The 11,743-nt window shown below is 43.3% G+C and overlaps 1 long non-coding RNA gene across 1 annotated transcript; it reads left to right on the forward strand.

Annotated features, from left to right (window-relative positions):
- Positions 1 to 8,957: 8,957 nt before the first annotated feature.
- On the forward strand, positions 8,958 to 10,293 carry LOC125521131 (uncharacterized). The gene is made up of 2 exons (XR_007289059.2): positions 8,958 to 9,853; positions 9,929 to 10,293. It is a non-coding gene; the product is annotated as an uncharacterized LOC125521131 (long non-coding RNA).
- The last annotated feature ends 1,450 nt before the right edge of the window (positions 10,294 to 11,743 follow it).

Below are 11,743 nucleotides of genomic sequence, written 5' to 3' on the forward strand. Positions count from 1 at the left end.
AAGGGTTCGGTCCATGGACTTATGACAGCCGCGCCGAGAGAACCAAGGCGGTGGACGACGGCGAGGCCTAGGAAGGGGACGACGCGGAGCAGGGGAAGACGCGGCAGTGGATTCCCACGTGGAGAGGAGTATGAGGGTTCACCGGTTTGGCTGTGGTGTGAGGCTACCGTCACCGCAGAATAACAGGGGATGTGGGTGAGTAGAGGGATGGCCTGGCCAGCGGTGGGAGTAGTAGGGGGCGGTGAGGACTCCGCGGCAGCACAGACGGCCACGGGAGGCAGGAGCAGGTGGCACGACTGGCGCTGCTTTGGGTGGCTAGAGCAAGAAGAGAAGAGGTTGAAGAAGCACTATGGCCGTTGGATGGGCATCGTACGGTCACTAGAGCTAGAATCATTCATATTGACTAAGTTGACAGAGCCCTCCGTCCGCGTCAACTTAGTAGGCCCACAAGTCAGCCTTCCATATGGTGGGTCCCAGCTAGCAAGGGAGTATTCATTTTTTGTGCGTAATAAGGAAGCACTTCCTTGCATGCGAAGATATAGCTGGTGGGTCCGAGCTGTCAGCGGTGGGAACGTTTTTTCGTGAAAGACAGATGCCCTTCCGGTGGGTCCCAGATGTCAAGTGAAGGAATCATTATTTTGCGTCTAATAAGGAGGCATTTCCTTGTGTGCAGTCGTGGACCTAGCTGTCAACCTCTCCATGTACAGTCCACTTCCGATGGATGTCGTTCGTTGACCACGCCGCGTCGAGAGCACCAGGGCGGTGGACGACAGTGAGGCCTACGAAGGGAATGACATGGAGCCGGGGAAGACACGTCAGTGGCTGCCCACACGGTGGGGAGTAAGAGGGTTGACTGGTTTGGCTGCTGTAGATAGAAAATAACAGGAGGTGTGGGTGAGTAGAGGGATAGCTAGGCCAGGGATGCGAGTATGGTGGGGCCATGAGGCCTGCCCGATAGCACAGCCGGCCACGGGTGGCGGGAGCAGGCGGTTCCGCCGGAGCTGGTTTGGGAGGCTGGAGCAGGAAGATAAGAGACTGAAGAAGCACGATTGTCATTACATTGACATCTAACGGTCTAACGCTGGTAGAGTCGATTGTTGACTAAGTTACTTTTTTGGAGAAACCTTGTGTACGCGTGAACTTAGTAGGCCCACAAGTCAGCCTCCAAATCTGTGGCAGACAACATAGAGCCCATTTTCTACTTTTTGAATAATTTGCAGCCCATTTGCTAATTCTTAAGTAATTTATTACATCCCATTTTCTGCCCAGGACCACGGTCAAAAAGTTCATCCTTATTTTGCACATTTCGGTGGATTCTGAACTGTTGTAATCCCGAAATGATAAACATTTTTAAGAACTTACTGATTTGCCAAAAAATCGTTTTGTTTTTGTAAGAATATAAGAGGTGGGACAATTGAGTTAGTTTAAGGGAAAACCAGTGGTAAAAAGATCAGCGCTGGGAGGGAAAACAACAACAAAAATAAGGATATAAATATGAAAAGGGAACCTTATGTATTTTCAATATAACGATATGTGTATATGAACTAGTAAAACTATAGGTAGAGATTATAAAATGGAAGTAGGACATGGCGTTTCAAGAGGACAATAGAACTGGGTTGTGTGTTTGATTCAGTAAAAAAAACTGCATGCGGATGTTGTAAGACAAAATATAACTAACGCTGGTGGGCCAGAGGCCAGTAGATACCTGCTGGATCTTTGTGTCCCATTGTCGTCATGGGCTGGGCCTGTTAAAAACGAAACCAAGCTTGGGAAGTCTACAACCCAGTTGAAACTTGCTTGACCTGAAAAGACAATATACCTACTCAATAAACGAGAGAATTCTGCAAGTACAGACTGATAACTGGGATGCAGCAGGTATATTTTTTTTCATCATGATAATAAGTGCAAGCACTTGTGTCGAAAAATTTGGAGAACTGGGAATTCGAACGACATGTGCTTATGCTACCCATCAAATAAAAATCAGGTGCCTGAAAATTCGTTTCGAAACAAATGATTCAGCTTTATATCCATGTCGACCCTCGGCATGATGGTTGGAAGCAAATGCCAAGTTCATACCGAAAGATCGTTAACAACAATACCAACTTGCGGACGACAAGGTAGTACAAGTACCAATACCAAACTAACTTATAATCTTTTTAGTCCTGGCGCTAGTGTTTGTCTGGTTTAAAATCTTGCAGAGGACCAGCTCCCGGGCCTTCCCTTGTTCCAGGTCCCCAAGGTAGTACTGGTGTATCACCCAGTTGGTCCTCTGCTGGCCGAAGTTCTTGTTGGTGTGCAGCACCAGAACCTTTTTGCTGCTCGTCTGCCGGCCGTTGACCATCACCAGCAAGGTATTGCTAGTCTTGTGCCACATCGCGTGCATGCTGCACTCCGACTGTATCTTGCGACGTGTCCACGTGCCCCTTTTGAACGCCCTGGAATTGCGCTGGAAGAAATGCTTGCTTAGGCCATTCAGTGTGATACCTGCAGTATTGTCGAATACAGGTTTTAGTGTACGTAGTTGGCATTTTCACAACATCTTTGGCATGTTGTAGTCACTTGTTTCACTTTTTATTAACTTTCAAATTGTAATTGCTTCACTGGGTCTACGTCTAAAAGGAAAAATAGAGCTATAAACAAAGGAATATGTTTGTGCAAGTAGACGGCCGATCGGTGTCTTACCTGGAAGTTTCTCAGGATGGGTGTAGCATATGCCGTGCTAGCTGTCGATGGTTGGTATGAACAAATTGATGAGAGGATGAGATCTCGCGATGTCAGCACTCACTTTGGCCTCAAGGTGCTCGATCAGCTCTTGATCCGTGGGCTTGAACTTGATGCCAGCCGGTAGCACGAGCCAATCCTTCTTGGACTTGCATCGGTTAATTCCAGTTATATGGTACTCCCTCCGTCCAAAAATACTTGTCATCAAAATGGATAAAAAGAGATGTATCTAGAACTAAAATACGTCTAGATACATCCCCTTTTATTCATTTTGATAACAAGTATATCCGGACGAAGGGAGTACTCAATGTATGATCAATCGTCTATTTTAAGTGAATGATGAAACATTTTGACAGATAAGTGGTACTCCAAATATGAAGTCCACAATACCCGAACACGCCGTCGGGATTCTTGTGTCGCCTCACGCGCAATGTGTTGTCACGTTAATTTCAATGGGTGGACATGGTGAATAATTTCTCGGACGTATACTAGTACTGCTACTGTAGTACTTACTACTCATATTTAGTGCCACATTTTAACCATATGTCTAACTAACAAATATGCACTTGAAGCCTAATTGATATATATATATATATATATATCTTTCCCTACTAATAAAGCAATTACTGCTTCTAGTCGTACATCGTCGACGCTTTGGCAAAAAGCCCCTCTGTTTTGTAGTATTCAACCCGCAGTCCTTTCTTAAGTGAGAAAACGTTTTGTTCAAACATTTTACAAATAAATCCTTATAGTTTACCGTATTCAACCCACGGTCCTTTCTAAATTGAAAAAAGCACGCCAGAAAACACACACGAGAACGGGCTCTCCTCTCCCTCGCCTCCTGATCCCAACCGCCAGGCGCTCGATCTGGTGCCGCGCCGGCCATCCGGGCGCGGCGTCGATGGATCTGGCGGCGGGTGCGGCGTCTTGCTCCGGCGGCGACGGTGTCCTGCTGATGCAAAGAGACCAGGGCATGAGGGAGAGAGGAAGAAAGGAGGAGAAGGGGCACAAGGTGAGGGAGGCAGTCGCCGGCGGCGGCGGCTCCGGTGACCGGCCGGAGGGAAGGGAGAGGAACTCCTGTTGAGGCGGCGCGGCTTGGTGCATGCTGGTTTCTCCGGATCGACCCCCTACTCAGAGCTGCACGCCCCTGATGATTGGAGGTAGGGTAATCACTCTCCTCTTTAAAACTAGATCGTTTTCTTCTTTGGTCTGGAAAACATAAATCCTTAGACACCCAACGGTATGTTTCAACATGTTTTTAGCCTTGATTTGATGTAAAAAGGATCTAATTTCTCTTCCCGCTTATGTTCTGGATTTCATCTTTTCTCCTTTCTCTGATTTACTCATACACGACTCCTGACTTGTTGCATGTGGCTGCTGAATCTTCCTACTGCAGGTGTGCCTTTCACATGTTCGTTGAGTTGCAGCAACAAGGACAGATGGCCATCTTCACAGGTTATGCCCCTTACTGTAATTTGCATTCAGTTATGTGCAGTAATAATGCCATATTTGTTAGCCTGCTAGCTGTTTCCAGATTTTTTTTAGACATGATTGACTGCTTCTACACAAAAGGAGTTTGTCGAAAATAAGAGCAATCCCATTGTTGCTATAGAGCCTGAAGATTCTTTGCCTTTCTTTGAACTGTTTCAGTTTTTTCTTTCATATGGCTACAATTATTTGATTGGTCCATGTAGATTTAGGCAACATGAGATGAGCCGATGATATATATTGTAATATACGATGTATATTGCTACAAGTGTTGATGTCTTGGTGATGGCAGGTTTTGCAAGTAATTGAAATGCTTTTTGAGTAGAGGATAATTAGAGATATAATGTTCTACCTAATCTTGAGGTATGTGAAAGTGAACTCGGTGATTTTGAGTAATTCTAAGAGTATACATCTCATCTATCAGGTATCCTTTTTTGAGTAATGCTGAGAGGATACATCTCATCTATGAGGAATTAATCCATCTTGTTTTCTCTGTGTTTACCTTGTTCTACAAATGGCTAACTAGGTAATGATTATTGATAGCTAATGACATGAGGGAGAGGGGGACAAGCCCCTTTAGCTACTGCAATGCGGTTGTGCATACAAATGTGCTACTCATATTCCACTGTTAGACGAGCTAGGCGCGAGAAGCAGGTTCAGAAGTCAGCTCCATTTGATTTACATTTAGATCATCTTGCTACAACACCATCACTTTTCTTGATAGAAAACAACAATTTTTAGTAATCATATATAGCTTTTCTTTGGTTTGTTTATTCTATTATACCATAGATATCATGAGAAACTGTTAATCGCTTAAGGAGGGTGTTCTGTTCACTCAAAATCAACTGCCCAATGGTCTGATTAGTTTAGGTATGTGAACATTTATTTTAATAATTATAGTTGCAATTTCTAGTCAAGGCATATGTTCTTTTATACTTTTATAGTGAGTCTACAATAGGTTGAATAGATTCGATTTCTATTTCCTTTCCTCGTCATCGTCCGCTTAGGTTATAAGGGGAGCCAGAGAGGTGAGGGAGGTGACCAAAGCGGCAGCGGCCTTGGGGTGCCTAAGAAGAGTGCGTAGGAGGATGGAAAGGGGCTCGTATACGACAGCTGGAAGAGGTAACCTAGGATTTCGTGGTGCTCTACTCTATACCTCATGCTCGGATGATTGTACTTTTCGTTTTGACTGATCAATTGGGTTTAATTTTGTATGAGTTGGGTAGCAGCTTGAGCTCAAAAGGTTCTCTACTCTATCCAAATATTCTGCTAGATTTGATTAGAATTTGTGTTTATTAAAACATGCACCAAGCGGATCTAGGCCAAACAATGAAAAGTTATGCAGCTGCACCTAAACATCTTAATACCACAAGATGGTCACTATGGAACTACATAGCTTCGGCTCGTCACTGGTTACCATAATTTGTAATGTGGCGATTGATGGATGTGCGTAGATAGATTATATACCTACATGGTACTTTCTGGGTATGTGCATAGAGGAATCCCTCATGTATTTAGATTGTTTGCTTAACTATTACTCTTCTCTATTTTCCGACTTTGTGATAACTTAATATAAATTACATTTTGTTTCGAAATGAAAAGATATGTGATGGTAATTGTGTTGTGTTCTATCAACAGAACTATGCTCTCCTAAACCTGAATGGGCCAGAAGTGATAAGACAGACAGATCTGGCAGTCAATTATTCTTCAGTTCCGTGGTGATGTTTCAACATGAGTTCAGAGCGTTAATGCTTTGCTGATGCGAGGAGGTGAAGTTGTATGCTACCAGAGTGCAGATATTTCTTGGTATGTTTACTTTCAAGAAAAGATGGATGTGTGTTGTGACTGTGACAGATGGTTCTACTGGATATGTTGTTGGGTTTATAACAAGAAGCATTGGTAAGGATATCAAAATACAAGAGAATGCTGCAACGACCAAGGTGCCATATATATATATATATATCGAAGGTGCTCGCAAACTTCCTTCGACTGGTGTGGCCCTGTTGCTTTCTTATTATATAGTAGAGTTCAAAAGTTCTAGATGGCAGTGGTATATCAGTATCTTATTTCACTTTCATCGCTTCTATAAAAGCTAGAAAAAATGATCTATATCACTAGAATCTATTGCCTTGCACATACTCCCTCTGTCCGGAATTATTTGTCGTAGAAATGGATGTATCTATACATATTTTTAGTTCTAGATACATCCATTTCTGTGACAAGTAATTCGGGATGGAGGGAGTATTTGTCTACACAAACACTTGTATTCCTTTTTACACTGAATTTCCTTTTTGTTGCAGGAGGATTCAGAATATGAAGTTACTGGAAACATTGTTGGAAGTGTTGGTCCTGAGAGCACAGAAAAGGATTCTTCGTTTCTTATAAAAACATTACAATCATTCAAAGAAGCTTTGATTAAGGAGGATGACACAAATGTTGCTGAGATTGAGGCCTTCTTACTTTGCATTGATGTCGATGATGAGAAGAACTCTCTTATGAGGAAAATCATTGCTTTGAATTATTGATAACCGTGAGAGATCGTGTCTTGAGAGCAGGTGCAGAATCTGAATTCTACAGATTGAGAGCAGGTGCAGATTCTGAATTCTGCACACAGAAGACAGAACAGAGAGCTGGTGGCAAATGTGCAAGGGGAAGTTATGGAGAGCTTTCTTTGCTAACTGAATAAGTCTATCAGGAGTCAAGGCCTGTTTTGTTGGAGGCTTGATGTAACTTGCCTGGCCTGATTGCGGTCGTCCTGGGTGCTTGGCTTGAGCTAGCATGCCGTGTTGTTATCTTGGTTGAGGCAGCTGGAGTTAACAAGGTGATTAGTCAAGGGTGGCTCTCGATGCCATCTAAAAAATAGGTCTTAAAACTTCATATTTTCTCAGGAAAAATTCGTATGAATTAATGAATATCAGGCTACATTCAGGCGATATTGTTTGTCAGGCACAACGCTCAGGGTAGCAACCACACATTTAAGTGAGCTTTTGTTGAAATGCGTTGGTACTTTAGTTTTTAGATTCTGTGATGATGGTATGCATAAATACATGAGCTCTTTCAACCAGTACCACATAGTATTAATGAGGTAACGGAAGCTTGCAATTCCATTATCCTGCATCTGCCCAAGTCTAGAAGGTCAGATAAGTTGTTCCGCAAGATAGACAACAATTTTTTATGAGTCATCACAGTGGGCCGAGAACTTGTTGATGAAGCCAATGATTGGGTTGATCATAGTGATACGGCATCAGACGTAATGCTAGATTTAACCCCAGACAAATGGGCAAACATGAAAAGAGGAAAGATGTCAATGCATGAGCCAGAGGGTTCCAGTGGTGAATATTTTGGACCAGAAGTATGGATGTTTCATGCGAAGAAGCCATTCTTTCCAATGTTTACATATAAGATATACCAGTACATCCCAATTGGTAGGGCCCCTCCACTGATAAGCTGGATATCCTTTTAACAAGTGGCCCGGAGAGAATAAAGCGTTAGATTTTATCATACTTTTACAGTTTAACATGTCAAAGAAGGGAGAGGAGACACCAGCGGATGGCAAGATGGATGAACTGTTGGACAGTGTTAGCCTTAATTACCTAATTCCTAATGAAGTGGAAAACTTTATGACCAGCATAGAAAATGTGCAACACTCTTCTTCCGAGCATGAAGGGCAGAATGATGATTTCGAAGCAAATATCATTGAGCAAGATGATGAACACATTGGAAAGATTTTACTAATCTTACTGTTGCATGTAAAGACATTGGTGATGTCATATCAGAAGACCCACAGAAGGTTTAGGTTTCCGAGGGCAAGCAGAAAAAAGTGATAGCTATGCCGGTATTCTAAATAATGGCAACACATATTATGTAAACACAGTTCTGCAGTATTTTCATTGTTTATCGGAGCTCAAAGAAATCTTAATAATTTGTGAAGACGTATGAGTGCTCGGGGCTGATGTTCTATGGTTGATTTCGAGATGTGTAAGAGCAGGGCGAATACCACTATATCATACTCTCTTGATTGGGATGAGCTTTGTCTTTTTGTAGAAAAGTGATAGAATAAGAATTGTGATTTCTGCTGCTATTATGATATGCTTTTCTGATATTCTTTGTTGCCACTGTTTGTTGTATCAATTATTTGTTGTGTGAACCATGTGGCGGGTCGAGCTTAGATGATTCAGATAGGATAGAATGGGCGTCGGAAATCGCCCGTGACATTCTAGGTGAATTCTAGCCGTTGCTAGCAAGGCCTTTGGTAATTTCTATATAAATTTTTTTCCCGTTGCAACGCACGGGCATATATATAGGGTTGCGCTATTCGTCACCCTGGGTGAGGAATAGTTATTCTTCACCCCCTCTCTAATTTGACATCAATGCAACGTATTTTTACGTTTTATAAATTTTGTCTTATTTCATACATAAAAAGAGAACGTAAGATTACATAAAATTACGAATGTAAAAATATAGTGTAAAACGTACATAAAATATGATTTTTATGGTCTTATAACCTTTTTTTTATTTTTTTATACCAAAATTTACATATTTAATCAATATGCATGTAACTATTTATATTGTAAACGTAATTTATTTAGGACGCGATCGTAAGATTACCTCGGGTGAAGAATAATTTATTCTGCACCCTGGGTGATGAATAGTAACACTATATATATATAGTGGGTATATTATAATAACACCTTTTAGAGTCTTATTATGATAACACCGGAGATTATTCTGATAACACCCCCAACCCACCTCCCGCACTACCACGACCCCAATCCGACTCCACCTTATTCCGCCGGCGGCACCCGCTACGCCCGTGGCCACAAAAAAGATGCCCGACGACCCCTCCTCACCACCACTCGTTCCCTTTCCCTTATCCTCTCCACCTCCTTCCTTCCGCCGGGGTCGCGCCCACCCCACACTGCCCGACGCCCCTCCTCAAAGCGAGGAGCGAGCAGCACCCCGGCCTCCCTCCCGTGGCGATGCGCAGCACCCAGACACCCCTCCCCCAGCGCCCTCACCTTCTGCCTTCGGGGGTCACCGGATCCCGACGGGATCTAGTCAAGCCCTGCTCGCCAAAAGACGGCGGCGGCGCGGCGGCTGCACCCCGGCCCCCCTCCCCCAGTGGCTTTACCCCGGCCCCCTCCCCCAACAGCTGTACCCGCTGCCGCCCCGACCAAATCACATCCTCGGCGGAGTATGCGCCGGATCAGCCGATGGGGAGGGCCGTCGCTACCATGTCTCCCCTCCAGATGGTCTTCTTGCGACGACCAGCTGCTGGCGATTTGGCCGTGACGGTGAGCCCAACCTCGGATCTGTCCGTGACGGTTAACCCCCGGATCTGTCTCCATCTTCCTCCCCCTCCATTGGTTGCTGGCCGTGACGGTGATCCCAACCTCGGAGAGGAAGGAGCACGAGCTGCGGCAGAGTAAGCCCCCGCAGCTGTGGCTCTGCCCCCGGTCGGTCCAAGGGCTCCCGTGCAGTCCACTACCTCGGTGCACGCAGCACGTCGGCACCCCCCCTCGCGAGATTCGGCGGGCTGTAGGTCGTCGCTTGCCGCCGTGAGGTCGGCTTCCGAGCGGCATGGCACAGTGCCACAAGTTCTCCTCTCCCTCATCACCTCCACCTCCATGGCTGGTCCCCGGATGTGCGTCTGCGAGCTACAACAACTGTTGAAGTTCATTTGATGTTTTACTGAAGCTCACTAAAATTTGTTTTGTAGTTCACTATGGAAAAAATGCGCCAAGTTTCCTGGAGTTGGCTCAATTCCTCTCCCCCGACGAGGATCCCGTGCTCCCCTACCCGAACCACGCATCCAGGAGCTCCTCCCGGCCCACGGCGATCTCCTGTGCGCGGCACCACCACTCTTCCTTCGAATCAAGGCATAAAGTTTGGAGCATGTGAACAAGCAGTGCAAATGGTGCATTTTTTGTTTGAGAATTTTGTGTATAAAAATTACAGGGACTCATTTTGTGTTTGGGATGAGACTATTCAAATAATGTAGTTTGAAGTATGTGCACATGCAGTGCAGTCCGGGCTTTTTGTGCTTGGGGATTTTACGTAAAGCATGAAAATTGCAGTGACTCATTTGAATGCAGTTCCGGGGGAAACATGGTGCTATTGAGACTTTAGCATGCAGTTTAGACCATGTGGACATGCAGTGCAAAATGGTGTGTTTAGAAACGTGTATTTTTCGTAGTCTTTGTAAAGTTTTGGCCTATTTGTGGACTCCCATTTGATTGCAGCCCATGCGCGCGACGCATGCAGTCCTGTGGTGTGGACTTGTAGTTCGCCAGGAACTACTGAAGTAAATAAAACATTCTTAAAGTTTAATTTGCTATTATAAAAAGTGTGAGAAAAATATAAAAATATATAAAAATTGATGCAGTCCATTGGGGCACTGCGTACGGTTCTCATGGCTTGCTTGTGAAGTTTTTTTTCCTCGGGTTCACACAACACGGTTCAAATATCAGGTTGACTTTGGTCACCCCCAAAAACTAACCCTCTCGCTGCAGTACAGTTTGTGGTTGCAAGAAATTCTATTTAATTTTATGTAGTGCACTTTTAATCCTGGTGTAGAAAAAAAACTGAAAAGAAAATAAACTAAGAAAACCTTTGCGGTGCACTTTGCAAAACAAAGGAGTTCACTTTGTAAAAAAAATGTATAGAGGAGTTCACTTATTATTATTTTTGGAGGATGTTTTTTGAAAATACAAAGGTGAACATGGGTGCGTGCGCACCCACATGAATAGTAAATTCATAAAAAATACTAGAGAAATTTAAAAAATTCTGAAATTTTGCCGTATGAACCTTAGACGATCATTCTACTCACGTGTGAAGTTTCATGATGTATTTACACCTGTGGTATTCTTAGTGAAGAAAATACAAATGCGACCATACTATTCATTAAACAGTGTTTTTTAATATAGCTTCGATTACCTTCGATTTTGTCATTTTTGCCAAGATTATCACGGATGTGATTTCTTCGTGAAACTTCATATGCGAGTATACCGGTTGACTATGTATATTAAAAAAATAAATTCAGATTTTTTTGATTTTTGCTAGCATTTTTTGAATTGGCTATTCATAAAGGGTGTGCGCGCACCCATGTTCACCAAATCCGCGACCGATGTTTTTTTGCAAATTTGTAAGGACATGGTATATAATTTGTTAAAATCGATGCAGCTCATTAAGAAAACCTTTGGCGGTGCACTTTGCAAAACAAAGGAGTTCACTTTGTAAAAAAATGTAAAGAGGAGTTCACTTTTTATTATTTTTGGAGGAATTATACACCATTTAGAACAAAAATGCATTTAAAACATACAAATGCAGTTCGCTTTGGTCTTGTAAAAATTCCACTACGAAGAAAAATGCATTTAGAACATGTAAATGCAGCGCTTTGGTCTTGCAAAAAAGTCCACTACGAAGAACTTTTCGGTACACTTCATTTAAAACAAAAATGAATTAAAAATGCAAATGCGATGCACTTTGGTCTAAAAATGCATTTAAAAAAATATGCAAATGCGGTGCACTTTGA

Source organism: Triticum urartu, chromosome 7A, assembly GCF_056163025.1.
Source record: "Triticum urartu cultivar PI428250 chromosome 7A, HENAU_Tu73, whole genome shotgun sequence".
Classification (NCBI taxonomy): Eukaryota; Viridiplantae; Streptophyta; class Magnoliopsida; order Poales; family Poaceae; genus Triticum; species Triticum urartu.